Genomic DNA, 13,622 nt, shown 5'->3' on the forward strand with positions numbered 1-13,622 from the left:
GCACATCAACTGGGAGTGTTGCCATTCCCGGAGTGTTCCAGAATTGTGAAGAGGCGGAGAGAAGGCTGCTCATTTATTCCTTTGCCATGTTGTTGATGCAGAGTTATGATTCTTTGATGTTTTAAGTAAACTACAAAACCACCACCGTGTTTGTGGCAACCCTCTATTACCTTGTTGCTATTGAGACTATCTAAGAGTGAGTGATTTAAACATATACTTACCTGTTACCAATTTGATTAGTATTCCCTGGGGCCACTACTATATTACTACTATTCCACTGAGGTGTTACTGGACACGGTAAACACCAGTTGGCGACCTATAGTGAGCGGTACAGCCCTCTGTCGGGGCGGGCACATGATCAAGTGAAGTGATCGTGTTATCACTAGTCTTTAGGCTACGAGGCCAGCCGGAGACAGACTGAGAGACTCTCCTGGTGAACAGTGGCACCGTGAGGATCGAGTCCAGACCCGTGGGGGCTACTGTAAGTAACGTTTATCACTACTAATACTTGGTGGTGACTGGCTAGAGAGGGAGACACCCCGACATTAGTAAGTAACCCGTGGGTTACTTACGGTAGCCCCCACGGTAGACCCGTGGGGGCTACCGTAAGTAACGTTTATCACTACTAATACTTGGTGGTGACTGGCTAGAGAGGGAGACACCCCGACATTGACGACCGTGCCAGGATTACGATTACGATTGTGGTGCTTGATAGTGGCCAAAGGTATTAAGTACAGGTAACAGATATTCACTCATAGCACAAGTATGGAGGACGAGAAAGTAGCAAGGTTTATTGACACCAGGGATGAACAGGTACTTGAATATTGCACCAAGGCGCAGCTGCAGTTAATAGCTGACCACTTTGGAATCCAGTTGAGATCCTCCAAAGTGGGAGAATGGAGGCTTGAGATTGTGGCACAGCTCAAGGCCCGAGATGAGGCTTCAAGGGAGAAACGGCCACAGACACCTGCCAGTGCAAGGGAGAATTTAAGCTTTGGTGGAAGCAGTAGGGGGTCCAGCGGCAGCCGGCGCAGCGTCAAGCTGGAGATGATGCAGCTGGAGGCACAGCTGTGCAGAGAAGAGCGTGAGCACGAAGCACAGCTGAAGCGTGAAGAACGAGAAACACAGCTGAAGCGTGAAGAACGAGAAGCACAGCTGAAGCGTGAAGAACGAGAAGCACAACTGAAGCGTGAAGAACGAGACGCACAGCTGAAGCGTGAAGAACGAGAAGCACAGCTGAAGCGTGAAGAACGAGAAGCACAGCTGAAGCGTGAAGAACGAGAAGCACAGCTGAAGCGTGAAGAACGAGAAGCACAGCTGAGACGGGAGGAGCGCAAGCTGGAAGCCAAGCTGAAGCGGAAAAAAGATTGAAGCCAACAGAGAGGTTGAGCTGAAGTGGGCTGAACTAGGGCTCGCCCCACCCGCACCCCCACAGCAGGAGGACCGCCGGGTACGAGAGTGTGATTTACCGGTCTTTGTGCCTAATGAAGCTGAGGGCTTCTTTGAACATTTCGAGAGGGTCGCTACCTTGAAGAAGTGGCCAAGAGCAGAGTGGGCGGAGCTGGTCCAGGGTAGGCTAACAGGTGAAGCTCGCGAGGCTTACAACATGCTTGACCTCGAGGAATGCACCAATTATGATGCAGTGAAGAGAGCAGTGTTTCACTCGTTTAAGCTGACTCCAGAGTGTTACAGGAAAAGGTTCCGAGAATGTACCCGTTCGCCAAATAAATCTTATGCAGAGACTGCGAGGGACATGGAAAGAAGATTTCTGAAGTGGTCGAAAGCTGAAGGAGCTAAGTCACCTGAGGACATCAAACAGCTAATGGTCATGGAAAAATTTATGTCCGTGCTCTCTCCTGAGATCAGGATTAGAGTCAAGGAGGCGGATATAAAAGACCTGAGGGCTGCTGCTGACAGAGCCGACATGTTGGAAGAAGCCTTGCGACCACGCAGAGAGGGACCGCACAGGCCGCCGGTGTACTCTGGCTATGGGAGTGGTTTTAGGAAGACGGACCAATGGAGGACAGGAACGAGTTCTCCCAAGTCCCACCTCTCGAGTGGAGACGGTAGGGGACTGAAAAGTTCTGTGGAACCAGTCTAGAAGCCCCAAGCTGAGAGTGCAGGATCTGTTGTTGTGTCGAGGGGCGCTACGAGGGAAACGACGGAAGGCGCGAGGAAGACCCACGGAGCGACGGTCTCTGGAGGCGTTGCCAGGGCGAGCGGTGGTGGAAGGACATCGCCAAGAAGGGTCCGCTGCTACAACTGTGAAGGATATGGACATTTCGTGTGGGATTACAAACGCCCTAAGCAGCGTGGGAACGTTGTTTTCGTTAGGATGGAGGACCAAGTGGCCGAGAACGTGCGGGGTGAGTCTGTACCAAGTGTGGAGAAGAAAATTTACCCGTTTGTGTGTGAGGGGATGGTAAGGATGGGGGAGGCAGACCCGGTTCCTGTGAAGATATTGAGGGACACCGGGGCTGATTTTACCCTGGTGAGTAGAACCCTGTTCCCCGAGGGTTATGAGAATACCAGTGTGGGGATGGCAGTTGTGACCACTGTGGGAGGCCCAGTGAGGATGCCCCTGCACAAGGTAACATTGGATTCTGATTATGGCTGTCAGACCCTAGTGGTAGGAGTCTGCGCCTCAATGTCCAAGATGGAGGTGCAAGTCATCCTTGGGAATGACGCCTTTGGAGGATGTGTCCTCCCTAACCTCGTGAAGGGCGAGGAGTGCTTGGAGCACTACAGAGAGAAAGGTGGAGTATTAGACGCCTGTGGGAACGGGAAGGGAATCGCCGAGGTGGCGTTCCCTGTATGCCCTGTGATCCCAAGGCGGTGCAACGAGCACGGAGTGAGTGGATCCGATGGGCTGAAGAAGAGACATCTGACAGCCTGGGGGTCGATCACCTCTTCGTAGAACTCGGAGAACAGGTGGAGGGCGAAGGCAACCCGGATGGTGAGCTACAGGTGACCCTCGCCAGTTCTCTTGGGGTGGACCGCGCTCGTCTGGGGGAGTTACAGCAAGTTGAGTTCCCAGAGTTGATTCGGGAGGCCAAAGGAGGACGTGCTGGTCCTGAGAGTGCCACACATTTTTATCTGCAAGATGGGATGCTGATGAGACAATGGAGGCCTGTGAGAATGGAGGCCAGAGAGGAATCACTAGGTATGAGGCACCAGGTAGTGTTGCCGGCACAGTGCAGAGCGGCAGTGGTGGATCTGTCGCACTCTGTGGATTCTGCAGGTCACCTGGGAGTGACCAAGACTACGCAAGATCAGGGACCATTTCTACTGGCCGGGTATGGACGCCGATGTGAGGTGTCACTGTAAGACTTGCTTACCTTGCCAAAGAGCAGGAAAGAGTGTACCAACGATACCAAAGGCCCCGTTAGTCCCTGTTCCCGCATTTGGGCCCGCGTTTGAACGTCTATTGGTCGACGGGGTAGGACCGTTGCCACGGACGAGAAAGGGAAACACCTACCTGATGACCATCATGTGTGTGGCGACAAGGTTTCCGGAAGCAGTCCCGATGCGATGCTTGACGTCAAAAGGTGTAGCCGGGCAGTTGCAGCGTTTTTTCTTTTGGGTGGGAATGCCCAGGGAAATCCAAACGGACTGTAGGAGCGTATTCCAGGCCAAGTGGTTTAGACAGACCGTGTCGAATTGGGGAGTAACTCAGATTCAGTCGTCGCCCTATGGACCGCAGTCGCAAGGGGCGATCGAAAGGTTTCACTCCACACTGCAAACTATTCTAAGAGTGTTCTGTGCGGAACAAGGAGCCGAGTGGGATGAGGTAGTGTATGCTGCATTGTTTGCTATATGGAACGCTGTAGTGGAGTCACTGGGTTTCTCACTGTTCCAACTGGTATATGGACATGAGGTACGGAGTCCTCTATCCATGCTGAGAGAGCAATGGACGCCAGGAGTGACCGTGGGAACGGTCAGCGAATATGTGCAGAAATTTAAGGAGCGTCTCGCTTTGACGAAAGAGCTAGCAAGAAAGCATTTGAAGGAGGCGCAGCGAAAGATGTCAGAGTTGTACGACAAGAAAGCTACGCCAAGAGAGTTCCAGGTTGGGTCCCAGGTTATGGTGTTACTGCCAGGGAAGAGCCGTGTGACCGAGTCACGATTTTAGGGACCGTATAAGGTGCTAAGACAATTGGGTCCAGTAAGCTATGAAGTCAGCAAGCCGGACAGACCCCGCAAGGCACAGGTGTGTCATATTGACCGTCTGAAGCCTTTCTTCCCTGAAGAAGGAGGAGCCGCCGTGCAGGACGGAACAATGCCACGAGAACTACAGCAGAAAGTGGTCTTATGCGTGCAGGTGAATCAAGAGATTCCAGCAGAGGAAGGAAAATGGTCCAGGGCGGACGGCACCCATCTCTCCAATGCGGAGAGTTTGGAGAATATCGGAGTCAAGCTTCAACACCTGGAAGGAAGACAGAGAGCGGATCTGACGGACCTGTTGAGAGAGAATGCATCTCTTTTTACCGACGTGCCCCGACGCCACAAGAGTGTGACTCACGAGGTAGAGGTGAGGGACGCCAGGCCCATTAAACAGAGTGCTTATAGGGTCAGCCCTGAGAAGCGAGAATTGATGAGGAAGGAAGTAGAGCACCTTCTTGAGAATGACCTTGCCGAGCCAAGCAACAGCGAGTGGAGTTCCCCGTGTTTGCTGGTTAAGAAAAGCGACGGTACATACCGCTTTTGCACGGACTACAGGAAGGTGAACTCCATCACTGTGGCAGATTCCCACCCCATGCCCAGGATGAGTGATTGCATCGATCAGGTGGGTAGTGCCAGATATGTGTCCAAGGTCGACCTGCTCAAGGGGTATTACCAAATCTCGTTAACTCCCGAGGCTAGAAAGATATTAGCTTTTGTTACACCAGATGGACTGTATCAGTATAAAGTGTTGCCCTTCGGGATGAAGAACAGCGGGGGTTGTTTTCAACATATGATTAACGAGTTGCTGAGAGGAGCCGAAGGCTGCACTGTATACATTGACAATATAGTAGTGTACTCCGACGATTGGAAGGCACACCTAGAACGACTCAGGGAGCTGTTCAAGAGGCTGGAAGATGCTAACCTGACCGTGAACCTAGCCAAGAGTGAGTTTGGGAAGGCCCGTCTAGAATACCTGGGCTTCGTCATCGGTCAAGGAGAGGTTACCCCTGTGGACCACAAGGTATCAGCTATTAGAGAGTACCCAATACCCAGGACACGGAAAGAATTGCTAAGGTATCTTGGGATGATTGGATACTATCGTGGTTTCTGTAAGAACTTTTCCACGATAGCGCATCCTCTGACAGAATTACTCTCTAAGAATACTCGATGGAAGTGGGGAGAGGCCTGCCAGGAATCTTTCGAGAAGAAGAAGAACTTGTGGACAGAGGCCCCAGTGTTGATATCCCCAGATTTTACAGCCAGGTTCATTCTGTATATAGATGCCAGTGATGTAGTGATAGGAGCCATGTTGGCCCAGGAAAGGAGCGAGGTACATAGGCCTGTAGCATTTTATTCCAAGAAATTCGTGAAATACCAGCGTGCCTATAGTACCGTCGAAAAGGAGGCTTTGGCTTTAGTAATGGCCCTAAAGCTCTTCGACGTGTACGTGGGTGGAAAGGCGAGGCCTGTTCTCGTTTTTACAGATCACAACCCTCTGACTTTCTTGTACATGATGAGAAACTCCAACCAGAGGCTGACAAGGTGGGCGTTACTACTATAAGAATACTGGTTAGAAATTAAGCACATCAGAGGGAAGGAAAACGTGGTAGCGGATGCCCTTTCCCGAGTACACTAAACCGATATGACTCTTATTTTAAGGGGAGGGGTATATGACGGGGTTCCCCCCCTTATATTTCTCCAACGCCAACTGTAAGAGTCATATCTACTTTACCCGAACGTTCCCTGCCTTCCAGAGGACAATTTGACATATGTGGGAACATGAGGTGTTCTCGCATAGGGGAGAAATTAACTAAAGAAGAGTGTTTTGGCCAGTGGCTTAGGCCCTTTTGGACGCCAAGATGGTGCCGACTCCTACGTTTTCTCGCCAAAATGTTATGACGTCAGTGGCACCAGATTGGCCAAGAACGGTGACGTGGTACAGGGAGCCAATGAGAAACGCCCCTGGCAAGTGTGACGTCATGAGTGGAGGTAGGTCCGGGCCGTGCGACCCGTGGCGCCAGGAGGTAGATACGACACGTCGTCAAGGGCGGACGTGCGATAGGGGGGTCCTGTCAGTCTGACAGTATTCGCCCCTCTCCGGTGAATATACACACCACCAGTGGTCTGCGAGCATCCTGTGAGGTCTTCCTGAACTCCGTGAGGCGGACAGAAGAAGGAATTGACGGGAAACGAGCAACAAGTGCTCCAGTGACAGGTGCTTATCAAAAGTGAAGCCTGGGCAGTGACGTCAGGGACGACTGTACAGTTTCACCAGTCGGGTGATGACGTAGTGGCTGGGCCAGTTCCCCGTGAGAAAGAAGGAGAACAAACTAGCTGGGAATACGAACGACTGCAGCCATGAGTAAGGACTGCAGACGTAGTTGTGAGGAGGAGGCGACGGCCAGGAGACCGACTCCAACCCTTCAAGAGGTTGTGGAGGAGCACGGAGCCTGCAGAGAGAAGCAGTACGGAGAAGACGCGTTTTTGGGTGTTGGTGGAGGTCCTGGGAAGAGCATCAGTGTGTTTGGGGGTGTTCCCTACAGCAAGTCGTGAGCCGGGACCAGGAGCTTCAATTCAACCCTCAACAGAGGACGAGTCCACATCATTTATGGTGGAAGTAGGTAATTCAGTTTTCCCTCACATTCCCCTTTAGTTAGCGACTTGCCAGAGTAACTTCTATGTCGTGAGCAGGGCTCACCAATGTCTATGTTTCTAGTAAGACACAGTTGTGAGGAGAGATGCTATAGAGCTCTCACGAGATATATATATGGTGTTTGATTGCACCTGTGGTTTGATGAAGACATTACTATGACGAGGACATTTATATTTACATGTCATTTATATTATAAATTCGTCCCAGAGGTTATGTGTATAAATATACAATTTAATAGTGTAAGGCTGTGTGCCTAGAGTTACCTCGTTATTATAAATATTGATAAAGTGAACTATATATACTGGAGTTATTAAATAGTATATTCATATGCCATAGTGGTTAACTGTGATTATGCCAGTGTTGTGATATACTGTGAATACGAGGGAATAATCGGCGCCTCACGCCAATAGTGTGAGTATAGTGAACGGTGTGAGTACAGTGAGGAGGCGTGACATCTCGCGAGTTGCCAAACGTTCGATAACACTGCACGTGGAGCGTGGGAACGCATGTCAACTGGGAGTGTTGCCATTCCCGGAGTGTTCCAGAATTGTGAAGAGGCGGAGAGAAGGCTGCTCATTTATTCCTTTGCCATGTTGTTGATGCAGAATTATGGTTCTTTGATCTTTTAAGTAAACTACAAAACCACCGCCGTGTTTGTGTCAACCCTCCATTACCTTGTTGCTATTGAGACTATCTAAGAGTGAGTGATTTAAACATATATTTACCTGTTACCAAATTGATTAATATTCCCTGGGGCCACTACTATATTACTACTATTCCACTGAGGTGTTACTGGACTCGGTAAACACCAGTTGGCGACCTATAGTGAGCGGTAGAGTCCTCTGTCGGGGCGGGCGCATGACTAAGTGAAGTGATCGTGTTCTCACTCGTCTTCAGGCTACGAGGCCAGCCGGAGACAGACTGAGAGACTCTCCTGGTGAACAGTGGCACCGTGAGGATCGAATGCAGACCCGTGGGGGCTACCGTAAGTAACGTTTACCACTACTAACACTAGGTGGTGACTGGCTAGAGAGGGAGACACCCCGACACAGGGTAGAGAGAAGTCCGTAGTGATGTAGTCTAGATGTCTGGCTGGAGGTTGGAGTGACGATACGTATCACGATGGTGTTGAAAGTTTTAGGAAGAGGTGTATCCTCTGCTATGCAGGAGAATAGTGTAACAATCTTTAAATTGCTGAAGATTTGCTACTGGGGGACTTACATGGATAATAACCAAATTTAGGATCTCTGCTTTGATTATCAGGACTTCCACAATGTCATTTGTAGTGTTCAGCTGCTCAGTGCAGATGAGTGTGTTTGATGTACAGGCGGACCACATCTTGTAGCCTGAGTTTCCTGTCATATCTCAATAGATTGTACTCAGGTATCGATATTTCACAGTCATCATAAAATCCTTTGTGTGGGTTTTAGTTGCAGCTGCAAACACTGTATTTGCCTCATTTAGGAGGCCCGTTATGAAGTGGACTTTGTTTGATTTTTCATGTTTTTATACCCCAGAATGTTGGCAAATACAAATGATGTCGTATTTGTGGATGTGCTGGGTATTTTACTGGGTGTTAATATATGTAGCTCTGGTAGGGGAGACCACTGTGTTTTTGTCCTCTATCTATTTGACGGAGTTGGTGGTGGAGTCTGGACATTTTTAATCTTTCTTCTCCTCTTCCTCTTGCTAATGAGGAAGAGGGAAAATATATCAGGGAAAGGTACCAGGGAAAAATTTCCCTGATAGCTAAAGTTGGGGGCTGTTTTCATAGTGGCATCTTTTATTTGTATTCGCCTAGTTCCACTTATGTTAAAAGTTGGACAGTCTCTATTGAAACATACTTTTATATTTAATGAGTTCATGTAGAGTGCTTGGTGGAAAACAATGCAGTTTTTGCAACATTTACCTGTACTATGAATATTTCTACACTCTCTTGGGTGATTATCTTTGCATATTTCATTTGCTCTTCCTGATATCCCATATTTATATTTAACCCTCATTTATAATATCAGCAGTAGTAGGGTAAAGTGCGACTAGAACCGTGCACACCATCTGCCCAGGTGGCTCTATAGAGTCAGCTGGGCAGGTGGTGCGCAGGTGTTTAGTCGCACAGGGATTGGGGGGAATTTTCCCGGAAGTTTGGCGCGTGTCGGACGCGTGTGAGCGTCCGGTGTTAGGGTATGTGGTCAGGAAAGAGGGGAGGACATGTTGTTGGGGTGTAGGAGAGTATGTGGTAGAGTAAGAAATACAAGGATAAGAGGGGAATATGAGGAAAGAGTAAATGAATATGTATGTGTGTTTGCCGTAGACTTAATCCTGTGTGAAGATAATAGTTTTTGATGATAGTAAGTAAGCTATGTAGAGGCTGAGTGTAGGTGAGAGGGGTCCCAACATAGCGGAGATGTTGTTTGGGGTGAGGGAGGGGTGGGGGAGGGAGGGGGGGAGGAGTGGGGGAGAGAGGGAAGGGTGAGGGGAGCTTCCCATCGGCGTGAGACTGCTCAGGGGTCATTTGCGGCTTTGACAACCATTACCTCCCCCTACAGGAAGCCGTAAGTGGGAGAGGAGGGTAGGAGAGAGCAGAGTCCAGGAGGAGTGATGTGGTCCATTTGCCTTAATGGCTTTTCGATGTCTTCAGACAAAGACTTGGAGATGTTCACCCCAGCATGGCTCTACCTCCACTGCGATTCGTTAAGGAGGGGGCTAGGGTCTTACTTCCGCCAGCAGGGGGCTCACCTGTCATCGTCAATCACCCCCACCCCTCCCATACCATCAGGGGGCCCCCTCTCCGTCCCCTCCATTACCTTCTAGAGTGGGGCACCCCTCTTCCCCTTACCTTCTAGAGTGGTACGGACCAGGATCACATACCGTCACATCGACCTGAGAAGTGTCACCACATGGCACATCACTTAGTAAACTCAGTCAAAGTCAGTAGGTTAGCGTTTACTAAAATAGGGAAACATTTCACATCGTCACGGAGACGCGATCTCTACCTACAAATTGTTCTTGTTAACTGTGATCATTGAAATGTAAGCATGTTTATTCAATCTCCATCACCTCTTCTTCCTACAGCCATTACTGTTGTGCAGAGCTTGTATCACACAACGGCGTTATCATAGCAAGACAATGTCACAGAATGTTCAAGACTCCTGAATGAATGAAACGGCAATCCGTCTCGTGAAGTGTGGAGGAGAAGGAGGAAGAGAAAGAGAGAGCAGTCACTCTTAAGTTGTGAATGAGATGAGGCAACAGTTGGTGGCGAAGGATTGTTTTATGTAACAATGTATGGGAGTGTATAGGTGAGAGAGCTGGACGGATGTGAACCATTACCCTTAAGCGTTTTTCAATGTCCGCAGAGGGGTGTGCATACTGGCCACTGGTCAGAGGGTAACTGAAGAGTCTTTCCAAGTAGTTTGGTTATATCTTCCCCTCCGGGAGGGTACGCAATGACTGCCATTACTTCCTCAGACACGGCGGAAGTGGTTGGGTATCCATTACCCACTGCGTTTCCTTAAGGAAGGGGAGATGTAGGTACGGTCAGCGACTCTGTCTCTCTCTCTCTGTCTCTCTGTCTCTCTGTCTCTCTCTCTATATCTCTCTATATCTCTCTCTATATATCTCTCTATATCTCTCTCTCTATATATATCTCTCTATATCTCTCTCTCTCTCTCTATATCAATCTCTAAATCTGTCTCTCTATATCTATCTCTCGCTCTCTCTCTCTCTCTCTCTCTCTCTCTCTCTCTCTCTCTCTCTCTCTCTCTCTCTCTCTCTCTCTCTCTCTCTCTCTCTCTCTCTCTCTCTCTCTCTCTCTCTCTCTCTCTCTCTCTCTCTCTCTCTCTCCCTCTCTCTCTCTCTCTCTCTCTCTCTCTCTCTCTCTCTCTCTCTCTCTCTCTCTCTCTCTCTCTCTCTCTCTCTCTCTCTCTCTCTCTCTCTCTCACTCTCTCTCTCCAGATCATTTAATAGTTGGGGGGAAAGTAACATCATTTCCTTTCTCCTGCTGCTGCTGTTCACGTATCTTTTTCCATTTCACTTAGACTGGCAGCGCACCAGAGGATGGACGACTAATGTCAATTTTCGAGCCCCCATCACTCACACCCTTATAACCTTGTAAGGTAACACGACCAACATGATGACATCGTTCTTTGCTCAAATATCATTAATGTAACGTGATCATTATAGTAACTTCGTTCTTTGCCCAAATAACATTTTAAGAGTAACGAGCAACTTTCTGTCCGATGTCTGAATAATGAAATGTAAACCATGTTTAGCCATTACATCCAAACACAATAAAATATTACCACAAGCTTGTTTAGTTCTTGTATCACATAACGTAATGTAGCGTTTATTCAACAACTGATAGACATAGCATAATATAGCTTCATATTTACTGTGGTAAAACAAACGGTCACATCGCGGTCAGTCCTCGCTATACCTCAAACGCACCGTTCATTCTCTCTCCCTTAGGTGTGCAATGTTCCACACATACAAATTCCAAGCAAAGTAAACATATATACGACAATATGGAAAAACACAGTCTTGATACTATTATTAAATTGACTTGTTCATTATCCCCGAGTTCAAGGCTGTCTCTCTTAAGACCTACATCATCCAAATGTAAACACCAATCGATGAGAATAAGACCGGGTGAGTCGATAGTGAAATAGCTCTGGGCTATGTCTATTTTCAGTTCTTGTAAGACAGTCAATGTAGCGTAATGGGGAAAACAGACTTTCTACTGCTTACATAATTAGCATTTGAAAATGTATGCAAGTCTAGACAATCTCCTATAGCCCTTACATTCTAAACACAAATAAAATATTAGCACACGCTTGCATCGCATTATATCATCATTAAGTAACGTGGAGATCAACTTTCTGGCTGTTGTCCGAATATCATTATTGAAATGTGAACCCCATTTAGCCAAACACAATATCTCCATTACATCTCATAGCCTATGAATATTACGGTATACCAGTTTTAGCCCTCTGTAAAACAATGTAACGTAACGTAACGTAACGCAAATCAACTTTTTGCAGTCCAAAATGTCATTTTGAAACAAAAGTGAGGCTTAGTCCATCTCCATTACATCTCTTACCATATAAATATTGGTGTCTGCAAGTTTTAGACCCTGTAACACATTGTAACGTAACGTGGAAATCATCATCATCATATTTCTACAGACCAAATATCATTTTTAAATGAAAGTATGACTTAGTCCATCTTCATTACATCTCTTACCATATAAATATTGGCGTCTACCAGTTTTAGCCCTCTGTAACACAATGTAACATAACGTAACGTAACGTAACGCAAATCAACTTTTTGCAGTCCAAAATGATATTTTGAAACGAAAAGTGAGGGTTAGTCCATCTCCATTACATCTCTTGCCATATAGATATTGGTGTCTACCCGTTTTAACCCTCTGTAACACAATGTAATGTAACGTAACGTAACGCAAATCAACTTTTTGCAGTTCAAAATGTCATTTTTAAATGAAAGTATGACTTAGTCCATCTTCATTACATCTCTTACCATATAAATATTGGCGTCTATCAGTTTTAGCACTCTGTAACACAATGCAACGTAACGTAACGCAAATCAACTTTTTGCAGTCCAAAATGTCATTTTTAAATGAAAGTATGACTTAGTCCATCTCCATTACATCTCTTACCATATAAATATTGGCCTCTACCCGTTTTAGCCCTCTGTAACACAATGTAACGTAATGTAACGCAAATCAACTTTTGCAGTCCAAAATGACATTATTAAATGAAAGTACAACTTAGCCCATCTCCATTACATCTCTTACCATATAAATATTGGCCTCTACCCGTTTTAGCCCTCTGTAACACAATGTAACGTAACGTAACGTAACGCAAATCAACTTTTGCAGTCCAAAATGTCATTTTTAAATGAAAGTATGACTTAGCCCATCTCCATTACATCTCTTACCATATAAATATTGGCCTCTACCCGTTTTAGCCCTCGGTAACACAATGTAACGTAACGTAACGCAAATCAACTTTTGCAGTCCAAAATGGCATTTTTAAATAAAAGTATGACTTAGTCCATCTCCATTACATCTCCGACCATATGAATATTAAGGTCTACCAGTTTTAGCCCTCTGTAACACAATGTAACGTAACGTGGAAAATCAACTTTATCGGATGACCAAATAACATTATTGAAAATGACATCCATGTTTAGCCATTACATCCAAACACAAGAAAAATATTACCGCTTTTCTTGAGAAACTTATATGTGGAGATCATATCTCCAGAGTTCACACAATAAGCCACACATCACACATCTTCTGTTTTCAAATCAGCTCGCATCTAATTTAAGGTTATTTTTTTTGCAGAAACTATGTTTTGAGAATATGCTCAATGTCAGCAATTACTATTCGTATCATCAAACTCCTTTCAGTCAACAAAAACAAGCAGAGGTGCCGCATAAACCACTAAAGATTTAATGTATGCAGGTACATCATTTTTTACAATTCTGTCGCCGACTCACCTTAGCAAGATGACTGCGCGCTACAGTACCCTAGCACTCTTAATAATTTTATTCAAGCACTGTTAACATAGCATAATGTAAGATTTTTTTCACATTTCATATCGCGTGTGTAGATTAGAGAGAGAAGGCAAACATTGCTTGCAGCTAGTCAAAACTTATCATAACAGATACCATTTCACAGAGTTTTCAACCTTTGCCAGTTTTTCAATGTTTTATCTTCACTCGTGCTAAGTGCGTCAGACAAAATGTGACATTTCATTTCATTATTACCCAGGCAATATGCTAT

The sequence above is a fragment of the Procambarus clarkii genome, chromosome 50, assembly GCF_040958095.1.
Source record: "Procambarus clarkii isolate CNS0578487 chromosome 50, FALCON_Pclarkii_2.0, whole genome shotgun sequence".
In the NCBI taxonomy this organism is placed as follows: domain Eukaryota; kingdom Metazoa; phylum Arthropoda; class Malacostraca; order Decapoda; family Cambaridae; genus Procambarus; species Procambarus clarkii.